The 19,511-nt window shown below is 42.2% G+C and overlaps 1 protein-coding gene, 1 long non-coding RNA gene and 3 other non-coding genes across 5 annotated transcripts in view; 1 reads left to right on the top strand and 4 right to left on the bottom strand.

Annotated features, from left to right (window-relative positions):
- LOC137302350 (uncharacterized) overlaps positions 1-19,511 on the bottom strand; it is a 413,555-nt gene that overhangs the window by 280,915 nt on the left and 113,129 nt on the right. The gene's annotated exons all lie outside the window — the stretch shown is intronic.
- LOC137302345 (zona pellucida sperm-binding protein 3-like) overlaps positions 1-19,511 on the top strand; it is a 1,023,493-nt gene that overhangs the window by 956,413 nt on the left and 47,569 nt on the right. The window lies entirely within an intron of this gene.
- trnad-guc (transfer RNA aspartic acid (anticodon GUC)) lies at positions 9,092-9,163 on the bottom strand. The gene has a single exon. It is a non-coding gene; the product is annotated as a tRNA-Asp (tRNA).
- trnad-guc (transfer RNA aspartic acid (anticodon GUC)) lies at positions 16,030-16,101 on the bottom strand. The gene has a single exon. It is a non-coding gene; the product is annotated as a tRNA-Asp (tRNA).
- trnad-guc (transfer RNA aspartic acid (anticodon GUC)) lies at positions 18,149-18,220 on the bottom strand. Its single transcript has one exon. It is a non-coding gene; the product is annotated as a tRNA-Asp (tRNA).

Raw genomic sequence — 19,511 nt, 5'->3', positions numbered from 1 at the left:
TGTAAAAATGGAAGCCCACATGCTAGCGACATAAACACTCACACACAGACATATACACACAAATATACACACACCAATAACATGAAAGTAACACAGGACTACTTGACAAACAGCATGCTGCAGATAGAGCGAAGCGATCCCACAAACAACGGATCAGATCAAAGCTCTGCAGTCCTGCCACACCCATTTGTGAATGATGGTGGATAATTAAACAACGAACGGGAAGAGGCTCTGTGAACATCCCCATCCTCAATGATGGTAAAGCCCAGCACGTGAGTGCAAAGTTTTAGAAACCGTCTTCAGCCAGAAGTGCCGAGTGGATGATCCATCTCGGCCTCCTCCCAAAATCCCCAACATCACAGAAGCCAGTCGAACATTGAGGTGAAGAGTGAAGCTGAGAGCAGATTTTAAAACCGCTGGAATATCAGTGAAATTAAATTGGCGAAAGTGGGAAACTCCGAGTCAGTTTTACACTGTATATTCCGCATCCAATATTGGAGATAAAAGCTTTGGAAGGCGGCGAAAGTTTAAACCCCCCGTCGGGGAACTAAATCCCGGTCTCCCGCGTGACAGGCGGGGATACTCACCACGACACTAACGAGGAACTGTTACATTGATCTTGCACTCATCCCAGATGGTGTTAGACATGCTTCACGTATCAGTGCATTACTTTTAACTATTTATTTGATGACAGTTTGTTTCATTTTCCACTTGCCACTGTTGAAAGAACCCTTTCCATTTCCATCTCTTTGTGAGACAACGACAACTGCCTCTGTCTTTCTTTCTTTTTTTTCCTCTCTTATCGTGGTGAGTTGCCCCGCCTTCGTCCGGGGTTCAATACCCCGACTGGGAGGTAGCATTTTACAGACGCTAACTTTTAATTTTATGTCTTCGCCGACCTTCTTCCTAAACAAAAACTACAGAGCAAAAAAACAGGTGATTGTCACTTTCAGAATATTATTGTACGGAGACTATTTGAGGACTGGATGCAGAGCAGTTGTGATTTTTACGAACTGGTGGGTTCGGTGACAGATTCGAAATTCATTCATTTCCCCCGCGCAGGTTCAAATCTGACAGACTTCAGATCCCATCATTCATCAACCTGTTTCATCTCTGCGTTTCAAAATTCAACAAGTTTCTTGTAGAATTAATAATTCTTAAGTGAATTAAAATTCCACAGCATTGAGTCCGTCGAGTTTTATGCTCATTTTAATTGATCTGCAAGATTTCACGAAATCTACGACAGAAATGGAACAAAAATCAGCCAAATTATCCATATTCTGACTCTCAGTATTTCTGAGTCAATCCATGTGTATGTGTGTCTGTGTCTGTCTGTCTGTGTGTCTGTCTGTGTATGTGCCTCATATTTTCTATATTTTCCTGAGAAGATCTGTCTCTTTCTGTCTCACTCTCTCCCGCGTTACCCACATCATGATCCAACATGAGATGGAAAAGTGGTCGGTAATTCTTCTTTCAACAGTGGTCCGTGGAAAGTTAAACAAACTGTCATCAAATGAACAGTTCAAACAGATTCACTGAAACGTGAAGCATCTGTGGTGAATATACGGCAAATGTCTGCACGAATTCCTCGTTAGTATAGTGGTGAGTATCCCCGCCTGTCACGCGAGAGACCGGGGTTCAATTCTCCGACGAGGAGGTCATTGCTGCTTTCGAAGCTTCACTTTCATTTATCTGCAATATTGGATGTTGAAAATACAATGAAAAACTGACTCGGCCTTTCCCACTTCCACAAATTGATTTCACAGCGATTTTAAAAATCTGCTCTCTGCCTCACGCTTCAGCTCGATGTGAGAACCACAATGATGGGCAAGAAATGAAACGCAGAATCGCGCTGTCACCAGAGAGAGACAGGTCTCGGAACAGGCGCAGACATGAAAGATCTCACATGCAGCAATGAAAAGGATGCATGTTTCAGTGAATCTATTTTAACTACTTCTTTGATGACAATTTGTTTAACTTTCCACATGCCACTGCTGAAAGAAGACTTACTTTCTATCTCTTTGTTCGTCAAGGTCCAGAGAAAAATTATTTGGGGAGCAGGTTAAAAGTGACAGATAGAAAGAAAGAGAGGGACACTCAGAAACGCATATAACAAGTGAGACAGACATAGTCATATTCACACATACACAAACACACACATTCCGAGCTACATAAACACTCGCACACAGACAAAAACACACACCAATAACCTGAAAGTAACACAGGACTACTTGACAAACAGTGGAAGCAGCATGCTGTAGACAGAGCTAAACGATCCCACAAACAACGGATCAGATCAAAGCTCTGCAGTCCTGCCACACCCATTTGTGAATGATGGTGGATAATTAAACAACTAATGGGAAGAGGCTCTATGAACATCCCCATCCTCAATGATGGTAAAGCCCAGCGTGTGAGTGCAAAGTTTTAGAAACCGTCTTCAGCCAGAAGTGCCGAGTGGATGATCCATCTCGGCCTCCTCCCGAAATCCCCAACATCACAGAAACCAGTCGAACATCGAGGTGAAGAGTGAAGTTGAGAGCAGATTTTAAAACCGCTGGAATATCAGTGAAATTGAATCGGGGAAAGTGGGAAACTCCGAGTCAGTTTTACACTGTATATTCCGCATCGAATATTAGAGATAAATGAGAGAAAAAGCTTTAAAAGGCGGCAAAAGTTTAATCTCCCCGTCGGGGAATTGAACCCCGGTCTCTCGCGTGACAGGCGGGGATACTCACCACTATACTAACGAGGAACTGCTGCATTGACTGTGCACTCATCCCAGATGGTGTTAGACATGCTTCACGTATCAGTGCATTTCTTTTAACTATTTATTTGATGACAGTTTGTTTCATTTTCCACGGGCCACTCTTGAAAGAACCATTTACATTTCCATCTCTTTGTTAGACAACGACAACTGACTCTGTCTTTCTTTCGTTCTTTCTTTCTCTCTTATCGTGGTGAGTTGCCCCACCTTAGTCCGGGTTTTAATACCCCGACTGGGAGGTCGCAGTTTTCAGACGCTAACTTTTAATTTTATGTCTTCGCCGACCTTCTTCCTAAACAAAAACTACAGAGCAAAAAAACAGGTGATTGTCACTTTCAGAATATTATTGTACGGAGACTATTTGAGGACTGGATGCAGAGCAGTTGTGATTTTTACGAACTGGTGGGTTCGGTGACAGATTCGAAATTCATTCATTTCCCCCGCGCAGGTTCAAATCTGACAGACTTCAGATCCCATCATTCATCAACCTGCGTTTCAAAATTCAACAAGTTTCTTGTAGAATTAATAATTCTTAAGTGAATTAAAATTCCACAGCATTGAGTCCGTCGAGTTTTATGCTCATTTTAATTGATCTGCAAGATTTCACGAAATCTACGACAGAAATGGAACAAAAATCAGCCAAATTATCCATATTCTGACTCTCAGTATTTCTGAGTCAATCCATGTGTATGTGTGTCTGTGTCTGTCTGTCTGTGTGTCTGTCTGTGTATGTGCCTCATATTTTCTATATTTTCCTGAGAAGATCTGTCTCTTTCTGTCTCACTCTCTCCCGCGTTACCCACATCATGATCCAACATGAGATGGAAAAGTGGTCGGTAATTCTTCTTTCAACAGTGGTCCGTGGAAAGTTAAACAAACTGTCATCAAATGAACAGTTCAAACAGATTCACTGAAACGTGAAGCATCTGTGGTGAATATACGGCAAATGTCTGCACGAATTCCTCGTTAGTATAGTGGTGAGTATCCCCGCCTGTCACGCGAGAGACCGGGGTTCAATTCTCCGACGAGGAGGTCATTGCTGCTTTCGAAGCTTCACTTTCATTTATCTGCAATATTGGATGTTGAAAATACAATGAAAAACTGACTCGGCCTTTCCCACTTCCACAAATTGATTTCACAGCGATTTTAAAAATCTGCTCTCTGCCTCACGCTTCAGCTCGATGTGAGAACCACAATGATGGGCAAGAAATGAAACGCAGAATCGCGCTGTCACCAGAGAGAGACAGGTCTCGGAACAGGCGCAGACATGAAAGATCTCACATGCAGCAATGAAAAGGATGCATGTTTCAGTGAATCTATTTTAACGACTTCTTTGATGACAATTTGTTTAACTTTCCACATGCCACTGCTGAAAGAAGACTTACTTTCTATCTCTTTGTTCGTCAAGGTCCAGAGAAAAATTATTTGGGGAGCAGGTTAAAAGTGACAGATAGAAAGAAAGAGAGGGACACTCAGAAACGCATATAACAAGTGAGACAGACATAGTCATATTCACACATACACAAACACACACATTCCGAGCTACATAAACACTCGCACACAGACATATACACACACCAATAACCTGAAGGTAACACAGGACTACTTGACAAACAGTGGAAGCAGCATGCTGTAGACAGAGCTAAACGTTCCCACAAACAACGGATCAGATCAAAGCTCTGCAGTCCTGCCACACCCATTTGTGAATGATGGTGGATAATTAAACAACTAATGGGAAGAGGCTCTATGAACATCCCCATCCTCAATGATGGTAAAGCCCAGCGTGTGAGTGCAAAGTTTTAGAAACCGTCTTCAGCCAGAAGTGCCGAGTGGATGATCCATCTCGGCCTCCTCCCGAAATCCCCAACATCACAGAAACCAGTCGAACATCGAGGTGAAGAGTGAAGCTGAGAGCAGATTTTAAAGCCGCTGGAATATCAGTGAAATTAAATCGGGGAAAGTGGGAAACTCCGAGTCAGTTTTACACTGTATATTCCGCATCGAATATTAGAGATAAATGAGAGAAAAAGCTTTAAAAGGCGGCAAAAGTTCAATCTCCCCGTCGGGGAATTGAACCCCGGTCTCCCGCGTGACAGGCGAGGACACTCACCACTATACTAACGAGGAACTACTGCATTGACTGTGCACTCATCCCAGATGGTGTTAGACATGCTTCACGTATCAGTGCATTTCTTTTAACTATTTATTTGATGACAGTTTGTTTCATTTTCCACGGGCCACTCTTGAAAGAACCATTTACATTTCCATCTCTTTGTTAGACAACGACAACTGACTCTGTCTTTCTTTCGTTCTTTCTTTCTCTCTTATCGTGGTGAGTTGCCCCACCTTCGTCCGGGGTTTAATACCCCGACTGGGAGGTAGCAGTTTTCAGACGCTAACTTTTAATTTTATGTCTTCGCCGACCTTCTTCCTAAACAAAAACTACAGAGCAAAAAAACAGGTGATTGTCACTTTCAGAATATTATTGTACGGATACTATTTGAGGACTGGATGCAGAGCAATTGTGATTTTTACTAACTGGTGGTTTAGGTGACAGATTCGAAATTCATTCATTTCCCCCGCACAGGTTCAAATCTGACAGACTTCAGATCCCGTCATTCATCAACCTGTTTCATCTCTACGTTTCAAAATTCAACAAGTTTCTTGTAGAATTAATAATTCTTGAGTGAATTAAAATTCCACAGCATTGAGTACCTCGAGTTTTATGCTCATTTTAATTGATCTGCAAGATTTCACGAAATCTACGACAGAAATGGAACAAAAATCAGCCAAATTATCCATATTCTGACTCTCAGTATTTCTGAGTCAATCCATGTGTATGTGTGTCTGTGTCTGTCTGTCTGTGTATGTGCCTCATATTTTCTATATTTTCCTGAGAAGATCTGTCTCACTCTCTCCCGCGTTACCCACATCATGATCCAACATGAGATGGAAAAGTGGTCGGTAATTCTTCTTTCAACAGTGGTCCGTGGAAAGTTAAACAAACTGTCATCAAATGAACAGTTCAAACAGATTCACTGAAACGTGAAGCATCTGTGGTGAATATACGGCAAATGTCTGCACGAATTCCTCGTTAGTATAGTGGTGAGTATCCCCGCCCATCACGCGGGAGACCGGGGTTCAATTCTCCGACGAGGAGGTTATTGCTGCTTTCGAAGCTTCACTTTCATTTATCTGCAATATTGGATGTTGAAAATACAATGAAAAACTGACTCGGCCTTTCCCACTTCCACAAATTGATTTCACAGCGATTTTAAAAATCTGCTCTCTGCCTCACGCTTCAGCTCGATGTGAGAACCACAATGATGGGCAAGAAATGAAACGCAGAATCGCGCTGTCACCAGAGAGAGACAGGTCTCGGAACAGGCGCAGACATGAAAGATCTCACATGCAGCAATGAAAAGGATGCATGTTTCAGTGAATCTATTTTAACTACTTCTTTGATGACAATTTGATTAACTTTCCACATGCCACTGTTGAAAGAAGACTTACTTTCTATCTCTTTGTTAGTCAAGGTCCAGAGAAAAATTATTTGGGGAGCAGGTTAAAAGTGACAGATAGAAAGAAAGAGAGGGACACTCAGAAACGCATATAACAAGTGAGACAGACATAGTCATATTCACACATACACAAACACACACATTCCGAGCTACATAAACACTCGCACACAGACATATACACACACCAATAACCTGAAAGTAACACAGGACTACTTGACAAACAGTGGAAGCAACATGCTGTAGACAGAGCTAAACGATCCCACAAACAACGGATCAGATCAAAGCTCTGCAGTCCTGCCACACCCATTTGTGAATGATGGTGGATAATTAAACAACTAATGGGAAGAGGCTCTATGAACATCCCCATCCTCAATGATGGTAAAGCCCAGCGTGTGAGTGCAAAGTTTTAGAAACCGTCTTCAGCCAGAAGTGCCGAGTGGATGATCCATCTCGGCCTCCTCCCGAAATCCCCAACATCACAGAAACCAGTCGAACATCGAGGTGAAGAGTGAAGTTGAGAGCAGATTTTAAAACCGCTGGAATATCAGTGAAATTGAATCGGGGAAAGTGGGAAACTCCGAGTCAGTTTTACACTGTATATTCCGCATCGAATATTAGAGATAAATGAGAGAAAAAGCTTTAAAAGGCGGCAAAAGTTTAATCTCCCCGTCGGGGAATTGAACCCCGGTCTCTCGCGTGACAGGCGGGGATACTCACCACTATACTAACGAGGAACTGCTGCATTGACTGTGCACTCATCCCAGATGGTGTTAGACATGCTTCACGTATCAGTGCATTTCTTTTAACTATTTATTTGATGACAGTTTGTTTCATTTTCCACGGGCCACTCTTGAAAGAACCATTTACATTTCCATCTCTTTGTTAGACAACGACAACTGACTCTGTCTTTCTTTCGTTCTTTCTTTCTCTCTTATCGTGGTGAGTTGCCCCACCTTAGTCCGGGTTTTAATACCCCGACTGGGAGGTCGCAGTTTTCAGACGCTAACTTTTAATTTTATGTCTTCGCCGACCTTCTTCCTAAACAAAAACTACAGAGCAAAAAAACAGGTGATTGTCACTTTCAGAATATTATTGTACGGAGACTATTTGAGGACTGGATGCAGAGCAATTGTGATTTTTACGAACTGGTGGGTGAGGTGACAGATTCGAAATTCATTCATTTCCCCCGCGCAGGTTCAAATCTGACAGACTTCAGATCCCGTCATTCATCAACCTGTTTCATCTCTGCGTTTCAAAATTCAACAAGTTTCTTGTAGAATTAATAATTCTTAAGTGAATTAAAATTCCACAGCATTGAGTACCTCGAGTTTTATGCTCATTTTAATTGATCTGCAAGATTTCACGAAATCTACGACAGAAATGGAACAAAAATCAGCCAAATTATCCATATTCTGACTCTCAGTATTTCTGAGTCAATCCATGTGTATGTGTGTCTGTGTCTGTGTCTGTCTGTCTGTGTATGTGCCTCATATTTTCTATATTTTCCTGAGAAGATCTGTCTCACTCTCTCCCGCGTTACCCACATCATGATCCAACATGAGATGGAAAAGTGGTCGGCAATTCTTCTTTCAACAGTGGTCCGTGGAAAGTTAAACAAACTGTCATCAAATGAACAGTTCAAACAGATTCACTGAAACGTGAAGCATCTGTGGTGAATATACGGCAAATGTCTGCACGAATTCCTCGTTAGTATAGTGGTGAGTGTCCACGCCTGTCACGCGGGAGACCGGGGTTCAATTCCCCGACGAGGAGGTTATTGCTGCTTTCGAAGCTTCACTTTCATTTATCTGCAATATTGGATGTTGAAAATACAACGAAAAACTGACTCGGCCTTTCCCACTTCCACAAATTGATTTCACAGCGATTTTAGAAATCTGCTCTCTGCCTCACGCTTCAGCTCGATGTGAGAACCACAATGATGGGCAAGAAATGAAACGCAGAATCGCGCTGTCACCAGCCCGAAACAGAGAGAGACAGGTCTCGGAACAGGCGCAGACATGAAAGATCTCACATACAGCAATGAAAAGGATGCATGTTTCAGTGAATCTATTTTAACTACTTCTTTGATGACAATTTGATTAACTTTCCACATGCCACTGTTGAAAGAAGACTTACTTTCTATCTCTTTGTTAGTCAAGGTCCAGAGAAAAATTATTTGGGGAGCAGGTTAAAAGTGACAGATAGAAAGAAAGAGAGGGACACTCAGAAACGCATATAACAAGTGAGACAGACATAGTCATATTCACACATACACAAACACACACATTCCGAGCGACATAAACACTCGCACACAGACATATACACACACCAATAACCTGAAAGTAACACAGGACTACTTGACAAACAGTGGAAGCAGCATGCTGTAGACAGAGCTAAACGATCCCACAAACAACGGATCAGATCAAAGCTCTGCAGTCCTGCCACACCCATTTGTGAATGATGGTGGATAATTAAACAACTAATGGGAAGAGGCTCTATGAACATCCCCATCCTCAATGATGGTAAAGCCCAGCGTGTGAGTGCAAAGTTTTAGAAACCGTCTTCAGCCAGAAGTGCCGAGTGGATGATCCATCTCGGCCTCCTCCCGAAATCCCCAACATCACAGAAACCAGTCGAACATCGAGGTGAAGAGTGAAGCTGAGAGCAGATTTTAAAACCGCTGCAATATCAGTGAAATTGAATCGGGGAAAGTGGGAAACTCCGAGTCAGTTTTACACTGTATATTCCGCATCGAATATTAGAGATAAATGAGAGAAAAAGCTTTAAAAGGCGGCAAAAGTTTAATCTCCCCGTCGGGGAATTGAACCCCGGTCTCCCGCGTGACAGGCGGGGATACTCACCACTATACTAACGAGGAACTGCTGCATTGATTGTGCACTCATCCCAGATGGTGTTAGACATGCTTCACGTATCAGTGCATTTCTTTTAACTATTTATTTGATGACAGTTTGTTTCATTTTCCACGGGCCACTCTTGAAAGAACCATTTACATTTCCATCTCTTTGTTAGACAACGACAACTGACTCTGTCTTTCTTTCGTTCTTTCTTTCTCTCTTATCGTGGTGAGTTGCCCCACCTTAGTCCGGGTTTTAATACCCCGACTGGGAGGTCGCAGTTTTCAGACGCTAACTTTTAATTTTATGTCTTCGCCGACCTTCTTCCTAAACAAAAACTACAGAGCAAAAAAACAGGTGATTGTCACTTTCAGAATATTATTGTACGGAGACTATTTGAGGACTGGATGCAGAGCAATTGTGATTTTTACGAACTGGTGGGTGAGGTGACAGATTCGAAATTCATTCATTTCCCCCGCGCAGGTTCAAATCTGACAGACTTCAGATCCCGTCATTCATCAACCTGTTTCATCTCTGCGTTTCAAAATTCAACAAGTTTCTTGTAGAATTAATAATTCTTAAGTGAATTAAAATTCCACAGCATTGAGTACCTCGAGTTTTATGCTCATTTTAATTGATCTGTAAGATTTCACGAAATCTACGACAGAAATGGAACAAAAATCAGCCAAATTATCCATATTCTGACTCTCAGTATTTCTGAGTCAATCCATGTGTATGTGTGTCTGTGTCTGTGTCTGTCTGTCTGTGTATGTGCCTCATATTTTCTATATTTTCCTGAGAAGATCTGTCTCACTCTATCCCGCGTTACCCACATCATGATCCAACATGAGATGGAAAAGTGGTCGGCAATTCTTCTTTCAACAGTGGTCCGTGGAAAGTTAAACAAACTGTCATCAAATGAACAGTTCAAACAGATTCACTGAAACGTGAAGCATCTGTGGTGAATATACGGCAAATGTCTGCACGAATTCCTCGTTAGTATAGTGGTGAGTATCCACGCCTGTCACGCGGGAGACCGGGGTTCAATTCCCCGACGAGGAGGTTATTGCTGCTTTCGAAGCTTCACTTTCATTTATCTGCAATATTGGATGTTGAAAATACAACGAAAAACTGACTCGGCCTTTCCCACTTCCACAAATTGATTTCACAGCGATTTTAGAAATCTGCTCTCTGCCTCACGCTTCAGCTCGATGTGAGAACCACAATGATAGGCAAGAAATGAAACGCAGAATCGCGCTGTCACCAGCCCGAAACAGAGAGAGACAGGTCTCGGAACAGGCGCAGACATGAAAGATCTCACATACAGCAATGAAAAGGATGCATGTTTCAGTGAATCTATTTTAACTACTTCTTTGATGACAATTTGATTAACTTTCCACATGCCACTGTTGAAAGAAGACTTACTTTCTATCTCTTTGTTAGTCAAGGTCCAGAGAAAAATTATTTGGGGAGCAGGTTAAAAGTGACAGATAGAAAGAAAGAGAGGGACACTCAGAAACGCATATAACAAGTGAGACAGACATAGTCATATTCACACATACACAAACACACACATTCCGAGCTACATAAACACTCGCACACAGACATATACACACACCAATAACCTGAAAGTAACACAGGACTACTTGACAAACAGTGGAAGCAGCATGCTGTAGACAGAGCTAAACGATCCCACAAACAACGGATCAGATCAAAGCTCTGCAGTCCTGCCACACCCATTTGTGAATGATGGTGGATAATTAAACAACGAATGGGAAGAGGCTCTATGAACATCCCCATCCTCAATGATGGTAAAGCCCAGCGTGTGAGTGCAAAGTTTTAGAAACCGTCTTCAGCCAGAAGTGCCGAGTGGATGATCCATCTCGGCCTCCTCCCGAAATCCCCAACATCACAGAAACCAGTCGAACATCGAGGTGAAGAGTGAAGCTGAGAGCAGATTTTAAAACCGCTGGAATATCAGTGAAATTGAATCGGGGAAAGTGGGAAACTCCGAGTCAGTTTTACACTGTATATTCCGCATCGAATATTAGAGATAAATGAGAGAAAAAGCTTTAAAAGGCGGCAAAAGTTTAATCTCCCCGTCGGGGAATTGAACGCCGGTCTCCCGCGTGACAGGCGGGGATACTCACCACTACACTAACGAGGAACTGCTGCATTGACTGTGCACTCATCCCAGATGGTGTTAGACATGCTTCACGTATCAGTGCATTTCTTTTAACTATTTATTTGATGACAGTTTGTTTCATTTTCCACGGGCCACTCTTGAAAGAACCATTTACATTTCTATCTCTTTGTTAGACAACGACAACTGACTCTGTCTTTCTTTCGTTCTTTCTTTCTCTCTTATCGTGGTGAGTTGCCCCACCTTCGTCCGGGATTTAATACCCCGACTGGGAGGTAGCAGTTTTCAGACGCTAACTTTTAATTTTATGTCTTCACCGACCTTCTTCCTAAACAAAAACTACAGAGCAAAAAAACAGGTGATTGTCACTTTCAGAATATTATTGTACGGAGACTATTTGAGGACTGGATGCAGAGCAATTGTGATTTTTACTAACTGGTGGGTGAGGTGACAGATTCGAAATTGATTCATTTCCCCTGCGCAGGTTCAAATCTGACAGACTTCAGATCCCGTCATTCATCAACCTGTTTCATCTCTGCGTTTCAAAATTCAACAAGTTTCTTGTAGAATTAATAATTCTTAAGTGAATTAAAATTCCACAGCATCGAGTACCTCGAGTTTTATGCTCATTTTAATTGATCTGCAAGATTTCACGAAATCTACGACAGAAATGGAACAAAAATCAGCCAAATTATCCATATTCTGACTCTCAGTATTTCTGAGTCAATCCATGTGTATGTGTGTCTGTGTCTGTGTCTGTCTGTCTGTGTATGTGCCTCATATTTTCTATATTTTCCTGAGAAGATCTGTCTCACTCTCTTCCGCGTTACCCACATCATGATCCAAAATGAGATGGAAAAGTGGTCGGTAATTCTTCTTTCAACAGTGGTCCGTGGAAAGTTAAACAAACTGTCAACAAATGAACAGTTCAAACAGATTCACTGAAACGTGAAGCATCTGTGGTGAATATACGGCAAATGTCTGCACGAATTCCTCGTTAGTATAGTGGTGAGTATCCCCGCCCATCACGCGGGAGACCGGGGTTCAATTCTCCGACGAGGAGGTTATTGCTGCTTTCGAAGCTTCACTTTCATTTATCTGCAATATTGGATGTTGAAAATACAATGAAAAACTGACTCGGCCTTTCCCACTTCCACAAATTGATTTCACAGCGATTTTAAAAATCTGCTCTCTGCCTCACGCTTCAGCTCGATGTGAGAACCACAATGATGGGCAAGAAATGAAACGCAGAATCGCGCTGTCACCAGAGAGAGACAGGTCTGTGTATGTGCCTCATATTTTCTATATTTTCCTGAGAAGATCTGTCTCACTCTCTTCCGCGTTACCCACATCATGATCCAAAATGAGATGGAAAAGTGGTCGGTAATTCTTCTTTCAACAGTGGTCCGTGGAAAGTTAAACAAACTGTCAACAAATGAACAGTTCAAACAGATTCACTGAAACGTGAAGCATCTGTGGTGAATATACGGCAAATGTCTGCACGAATTCCTCGTTAGTATAGTGGTGAGTATCCCCGCCCATCACGCGGGAGACCGGGGTTCAATTCTCCGACGAGGAGGTTATTGCTGCTTTCGAAGCTTCACTTTCATTTATCTGCAATATTGGATGTTGAAAATACAATGAAAAACTGACTCGGCCTTTCCCACTTCCACAAATTGATTTCACAGCGATTTTAAAAATCTGCTCTCTGCCTCACGCTTCAGCTCGATGTGAGAACCACAATGATGGGCAAGAAATGAAACGCAGAATCGCGCTGTCACCAGAGAGAGACAGGTCTCGGAACAGGCGCAGACATGAAAGATCTCACATACAGCAATGAAAAGGATGCATGTTTCAGTGAATCTATTTTAACTACTTCTTTGATGACAATTTGATTAACTTTCCACATGCCACTGTTGAAAGAAGACTTACTTTCTATCTCTTTGTTAGTCAAGGTCCAGAGAAAAATTATTTGGGGAGCAGGTTAAAAGTGACAGATAGAAAGAAAGAGAGGGACACTCAGAAACGCATATAACAAGTGAGACAGACATAGTCATATTCACACATACACAAACACACACATTCCGAGCTACATAAACACTCGCACACAGACATATACACACACCAATAACCTGAAAGTAACACAGGACTACTTGACAAACAGTGGAAGCAGCATGCTGTAGACAGAGCTAAACGATCCCACAAACAACGGATCAGATCAAAGCTCTGCAGTCCTGCCACACCCATTTGTGAATGATGGTGGATAATTAAACAACGAATGGGAAGAGGCTCTATGAACATCCCCATCCTCAATGATGGTAAAGCCCAGCGTGTGAGTGCAAAGTTTTAGAAACCGTCTTCAGCCAGAAGTGCCGAGTGGATGATCCATCTCGGCCTCCTCCCGAAATCCCCAACATCACAGAAACCAGTCGAACATCGAGGTGAAGAGTGAAGCTGAGAGCAGATTTTAAAACCGCTGGAATATCAGTGAAATTGAATCGGGGAAAGTGGGAAACTCCGAGTCAGTTTTACACTGTATATTCCGCATCGAATATTAGAGATAAATGAGAGAAAAAGCTTTAAAAGGCGGCAAAAGTTTAATCTCCCCGTCGGGGAATTGAACCCCGGTCTCTCGCGTGACAGGCGGGGATACTCACCACTATACTAACGAGGAACTGCTGCATTGACTGTGCACTCATCCCAGATGGTGTTAGACATGCTTCACGTATCAGTGCATTTCTTTTAACTATTTATTTGATGACAGTTTGTTTCATTTTCCACGGGCCACTCTTGAAAGAACCATTTACATTTCCATCTCTTTGTTAGACAACGACAACTGACTCTGTCTTTCTTTCGTTCTTTCTTTCTCTCTTATCGTGGTGAGTTGCCCCACCTTAGTCCGGGTTTTAATACCCCGACTGGGAGGTCGCAGTTTTCAGACGCTAACTTTTAATTTTATGTCTTCGCCGACCTTCTTCCTAAACAAAAACTACAGAGCAAAAAAACAGGTGATTGTCACTTTCAGAATATTATTGTACGGAGACTATTTGAGGACTGGATGCAGAGCAATTGTGATTTTTACGAACTGGTGGGTGAGGTGACAGATTCGAAATTCATTCATTTCCCCCGCGCAGGTTCAAATCTAACAGACTTCAGATCCCGTCATTCATCAACCTGTTTCATCTCTGCGTTTCAAAATTCAACAAGTTTCTTGTAGAATTAATAATTCTTAAGTGAATTAAAATTCCACAGCATTGAGTACCTCGAGTTTTATGCTCATTTTAATTGATCTGCAAGATTTCACGAAATCTACGACAGAAATGGAACAAAAATCAGCCAAATTATCCATATTATGACTCTCAGTATTTCTGAGTCAATCCATGTGTATGTGTGTCTGTGTCTGTGTCTGTCTGTCTGTGTATGTGCCTCATATTTTCTATATTTTCCTGAGAAGATCTGTCTCACTCTATCCCGCGTTACCCACATCATGATCCAACATGAGATGGAAAAGTGGTCGGTAATTCTTCTTTCAACAGTGGTCCGTGGAAAGTGAAACAAACTGTCATCAAATGAACAGGTCAAACAGATTCACTGAAACGTGAAGCATCTGTGGTGAATATACGGCAAATGTCTGCACGAATTCCTCGTTAGTATAGTGGTGAGTGTCCCCGCCTGTCACGCGGGAGATCGGGGTTCAATTCCCCGACGAGGAGGTTATTGCTGCTTTCGAAGCTTCACTTTAATTTATCTGCAATATTGGATGTTGAAAATACAATGAAAAACTGACTCGGCCTTTCCCACTTCCACAAATTGATTTCACAGCGATTTTAAAAATCTGCTCTCTGCCTCACGCTTCAGCTCGATGTGAGAACCACAATGATGGGCAAGAAATGAAACGCAGAATCGCGCTGTCACCAGCCCGAAACAGAGAGAGACAGGTCTCGGAACAGGCGCAGACATGAAAGATCTCACATACAGCAATGAAAAGGATGCATGTTTCAGTGAATCTATTTTAACGACTTCTTTGATGACAATTTGATTAACTTTCCACATGCCACTGTTGAAAGAAGACTTACTTTCTATCTCTTTGTTCGTCAAGGTCCAGAGAAAAATTATTTGGGGAGCAGGTTAAAAGTGACAGATAGAAAGAAAGAGAGGGACACTCAGAAACGCATATAACAAGTGAGACAGACATAGTCATATTCACACATACACAAACACACACATTCCGAGCTACATAAACACTCGCACACAGACATATACACACACCAATAACCTGAAAGTAACACAGGACTACTTGACAAACAGTGGAAGCAGCATGCTGTGGACAGAGCTAAACGATCCCACAAACAACGGATCAGATCAAAGCTCTGCAGTCCTGCCGCACCCATTTGTGAATGATGGTGGATAATTAAACAACTAAAGGAAGAGGCTCGATGAACATCCCCATCCTCAATGATGGTAAAGCCCAGCGTGTGAGTGCAAAGTTTTAGAAACCGTCTTCAGCCAGAAGTGCCGAGTGGATGATCCATCTCGGCCTCCTCCCGAAATCCCCACCATCACAGAAACCAGTCGAACATCGAGGTGAAGAGTGAAGCTGAGAGCAGATTTTAAAACCGCTGGAATATCAGTGAAATTAAATCGGGGAAAGTGGGAAACTCCGAGTCAGTTTTACACTGTATATTCCGCATCGAATATTAGAGACAAAATGAGAGAAAAAGCTTTAAAAGGCGGCAAATGTTTAATCTCCCCGTCGGGGAATTGAACCCCGGTCTCCCGCGTGACAGGCGGGGATACTCACCACTATACTAACGAGGAGCTGCTGCATTGACTGTGCACTCATCCCAGATGGTGTTAGACATGCTTCACGTATCAGTGCATTTCTTTTAACTATTTATTTGATGACAGTTTGTTTCATTTTCCACGGGCCACTCTTGAAAGAACCATTTACATTTCCATCTCTTTGTTAGACAACGACAACTGACTCTGTCTTTCTCTCGTTCTTTCTTTCTCTCTTATCGTGGTGAGTTGCCCCACCTTCGTCCGGGGTTTAATACCCCGACTGGGAGGTAGCAGTTTTCAGACGCTAACTTTTAATTTTATGTCTTCGCCGACCTTCTTCCTAAACAAAAGGTACAGAGCAAAAAAACAGGTGATTGTCACTTTCAGAATATTATTGTACGGAGACTATTTGAGGACTGGATGCAGAGCAATTGTGATTTTTACTAACTGGTGGGTGAGGTGACAGATTCGAAATTCATTCATTTCCCCCGCGCAGGTTCAAATCTGACAGACTTCAGATCCCGTCATTCATCAACCTGTTTCAAAATTCAACAAGTTTCTTGTAGAATTAATAATTCTTAAGTGAATTAAAATTCCACAGCATTGAGTACCTCGAGTTTTATGCTCATTTTAATTGATCTGCAAGATTTCACGAAATCTACGACAGAAATGGAACAAAAATCAGCCAAATTATCCATATTCTGACTCTCAGTATTTCTGAGTCAATCCATGTGTATGTGTGTCTGTGTCTGTCTGTCTGTCTGTGTATGTGCCTCATATTTTCTATATTTTCCTGAGAAGATCTGTCTCACTCTCTCCCGCGTTACCCACATCATGATCCAACATGAGATGGAAAAGTGGTCGGTAATTCTTCTTTCAACAGTGGTCCGTGGAAAGTTAAACAAACTGTCATCAAATGAACAGTTCAAACAGATTCACTGAAACGTGAAGCATCTGTGGTGAATATACGGCAAATGTCTGCACGCATTCCTCGTTAGTATCGGGGTGAGTATCCCCGCCTGTCACGCGGGAGACCGGGGTTCAATTCCCCGACGAGGAGGTTATTGCTGCTTTCGAAGCTTCACTTTAATTTATCTGCAATATTGGATGTTGAAAATACAATGAAAAATTGACTCGGCCTTTCCCACTTCCACAAATTGATTTCACAGCGATTTTAAAAATCTGCTCTCTGCCTCACGCTTCAGCTCGATGTGAGAATCACAATGATGGGCAAGAAATGAAACGCAGAATCGCGCTGTCACCAGAGAGAGACAGGTCTCGGAACAGGCGCAGACATGAAAGATCTCACATACAGCAATGAAAAGGATGCATGTTTCAGTGAATCTATTTTAACGACTTCTTTGATGACAATTTGATTAACTTTCCACATGCCACTGTTGAAAGAAGACTTACTTTCTATCTCTTTGTTCGTCAAGGTCCAGAGAAAAATTATTTGGGGAGCAGGTTAAAAGTGACAGATAGAAAGAAAGAGAGGGACACTCAGAAACGCATATAACAAGTGAGACAGACATAGTCATATTCACACATACACAAACACACACATTCCGAGCTACATAAACACTCGCACACAGACATATACACACACCAATAACCTGAAAGTAACACAGGACTACTTGACAAACAGTGGAAGCAGCATGCTGCAGACAGAGCTAAACGATCCCACAAACAACGGATCAGATCAAAGCTCTGCAGTCCTGCCACACCCATTTGTGAATGATGGTGGATAATTAAACAACTAATGGGAAGAGGCTCCATGAACATCCCCATCCTCAATGATGGTAAAGCCCAGCGTGTGAGTGCAAAGTTTTAGAAACCGTCTTCAGCCAGAAGTGCCGAGTGGATGATCCATCTCGGCCTCCTCCCGAAATCCCCAACATCACAGAAACCAGTCGAACATCGAGGTGAAGAGTGAAGCTGAGAGCAGATTTTAAAACCGCTGGAATATCAGTGAAATTAAATCGGGGAAAGTGGGAAACTCCGAGTCAGTTTTACACTGTATATTCCGCATCGAATATTAGAGATAAATGAGAGAAAAAGCTTTAAAAGGCGGCAAATGTTTAATCTCCCCGTCGGGGAATTGAACCCCGGTCTCCCGCGTGACAGGCGGGGATACTCACCACTATACTAACGAGGAACTGCTGCATTGACAGTGCACTCATCCCAGATGGTGTTAGACATGCTTCACGTATCAGTGCATTTCTTTTAACTATTTATTTGATGACAGTTTGTTTCATTTTCCACGGGCCACTCTTGAAAGAACCATTTACATTTCCATCTCTTTGTTAGACATGTCACGCTACACGTTACCCCACCAGCGAACAAATGTTATCTGTTTTTAATATAATGGGTCATTTGCTGGCTCTCTCTGCCTTCCGGATGTTTCTGCCTCTCTCTGTTTTTCTTCTCTGTTTTTTTTCCCTGTTTGTTTTTTTGTTGAATGTGTATTCGGGGGTTCTGCAGGTGACACCTCTCTGTCTGAACACGGTGATTGCCTTGGCAACGGGCAGTTGCAGGGGCAGTCTGTCAACACCATGTATTGTTCTATATGTATAAATGCGTAGGCTTCAAGGAGATCCTGAACATTTAGCTGAGGAAGGAGGAAGTCTCCAAAAGCTTGTGAATTTAAAATAAAATTGCTGGACTATAACTTGGTGTTGTAAAATTGTTTACAATTAGACAACGACAACTGACTCTGTCTTTCTTTCGTTCTTTCTTTCTCTCTTATCGTGGTGAGTTGCCCCACCTTAGTCCGGGGTTTAATACCCCGACTGGGAGGTAGCAGTTTTCAGACGCTAACTTTTAATTTATGTCTTCGCCGACCTTCTTCCTAAACAAAAACTACAGAGCAATAAAACAGGTGATTGTCACTTTCAGAATATTATTGTACGGAGACTATTTGAGGACTGGATGCAGAGCAATTGTGATTTTTACTAACTGGTGGGTGAGGTGACAGATTCGAAATTCATTCATTTCCCCCGCGCAGGTTCAAATCTGACAGACTTCAGATCCCGTCATTCATCAACCTGTTTCATCTCTGCGTTTCAAAATTCAACAAGTTTCTTGTAGAATTAATAATTCTTAAGTGAATTAAAATTCCACAGCATTGAGTACCTCGAGTTTTATGCTCATTTTAATTGATCTGCAAGATTTCACGAAATCTACGACAGAAATGGAACAAAAATCAGCCAAATTATCCATATTCTGACTCTCAGTATTTCTGAGTCAATCCATGTGTATGTGTGTCTGTGTCTGTCTGTCTGTGTATGTGCCTCATATTTTCTATATTTTCCTGAGAAGATCTGTCTCACTCTCTCCCGCGTTACCCACATCATGATCCAACATGAGATGGAAAAGTGGTCGGTAATTCTTCTTTCAACAGTGGTCCGTGGAAAGTTAAACAAACTGTCATCAAATGAACAGTTCAA

The sequence above is a fragment of the Heptranchias perlo genome, chromosome 35, assembly GCF_035084215.1.
Source record: "Heptranchias perlo isolate sHepPer1 chromosome 35, sHepPer1.hap1, whole genome shotgun sequence".
NCBI classification, from domain to species: Eukaryota; Metazoa; Chordata; class Chondrichthyes; order Hexanchiformes; family Hexanchidae; genus Heptranchias; species Heptranchias perlo.
The sequence above is the reverse complement of the archived record's forward strand: the minus strand, read 5'-3'. Positions and strand labels throughout refer to the sequence as shown.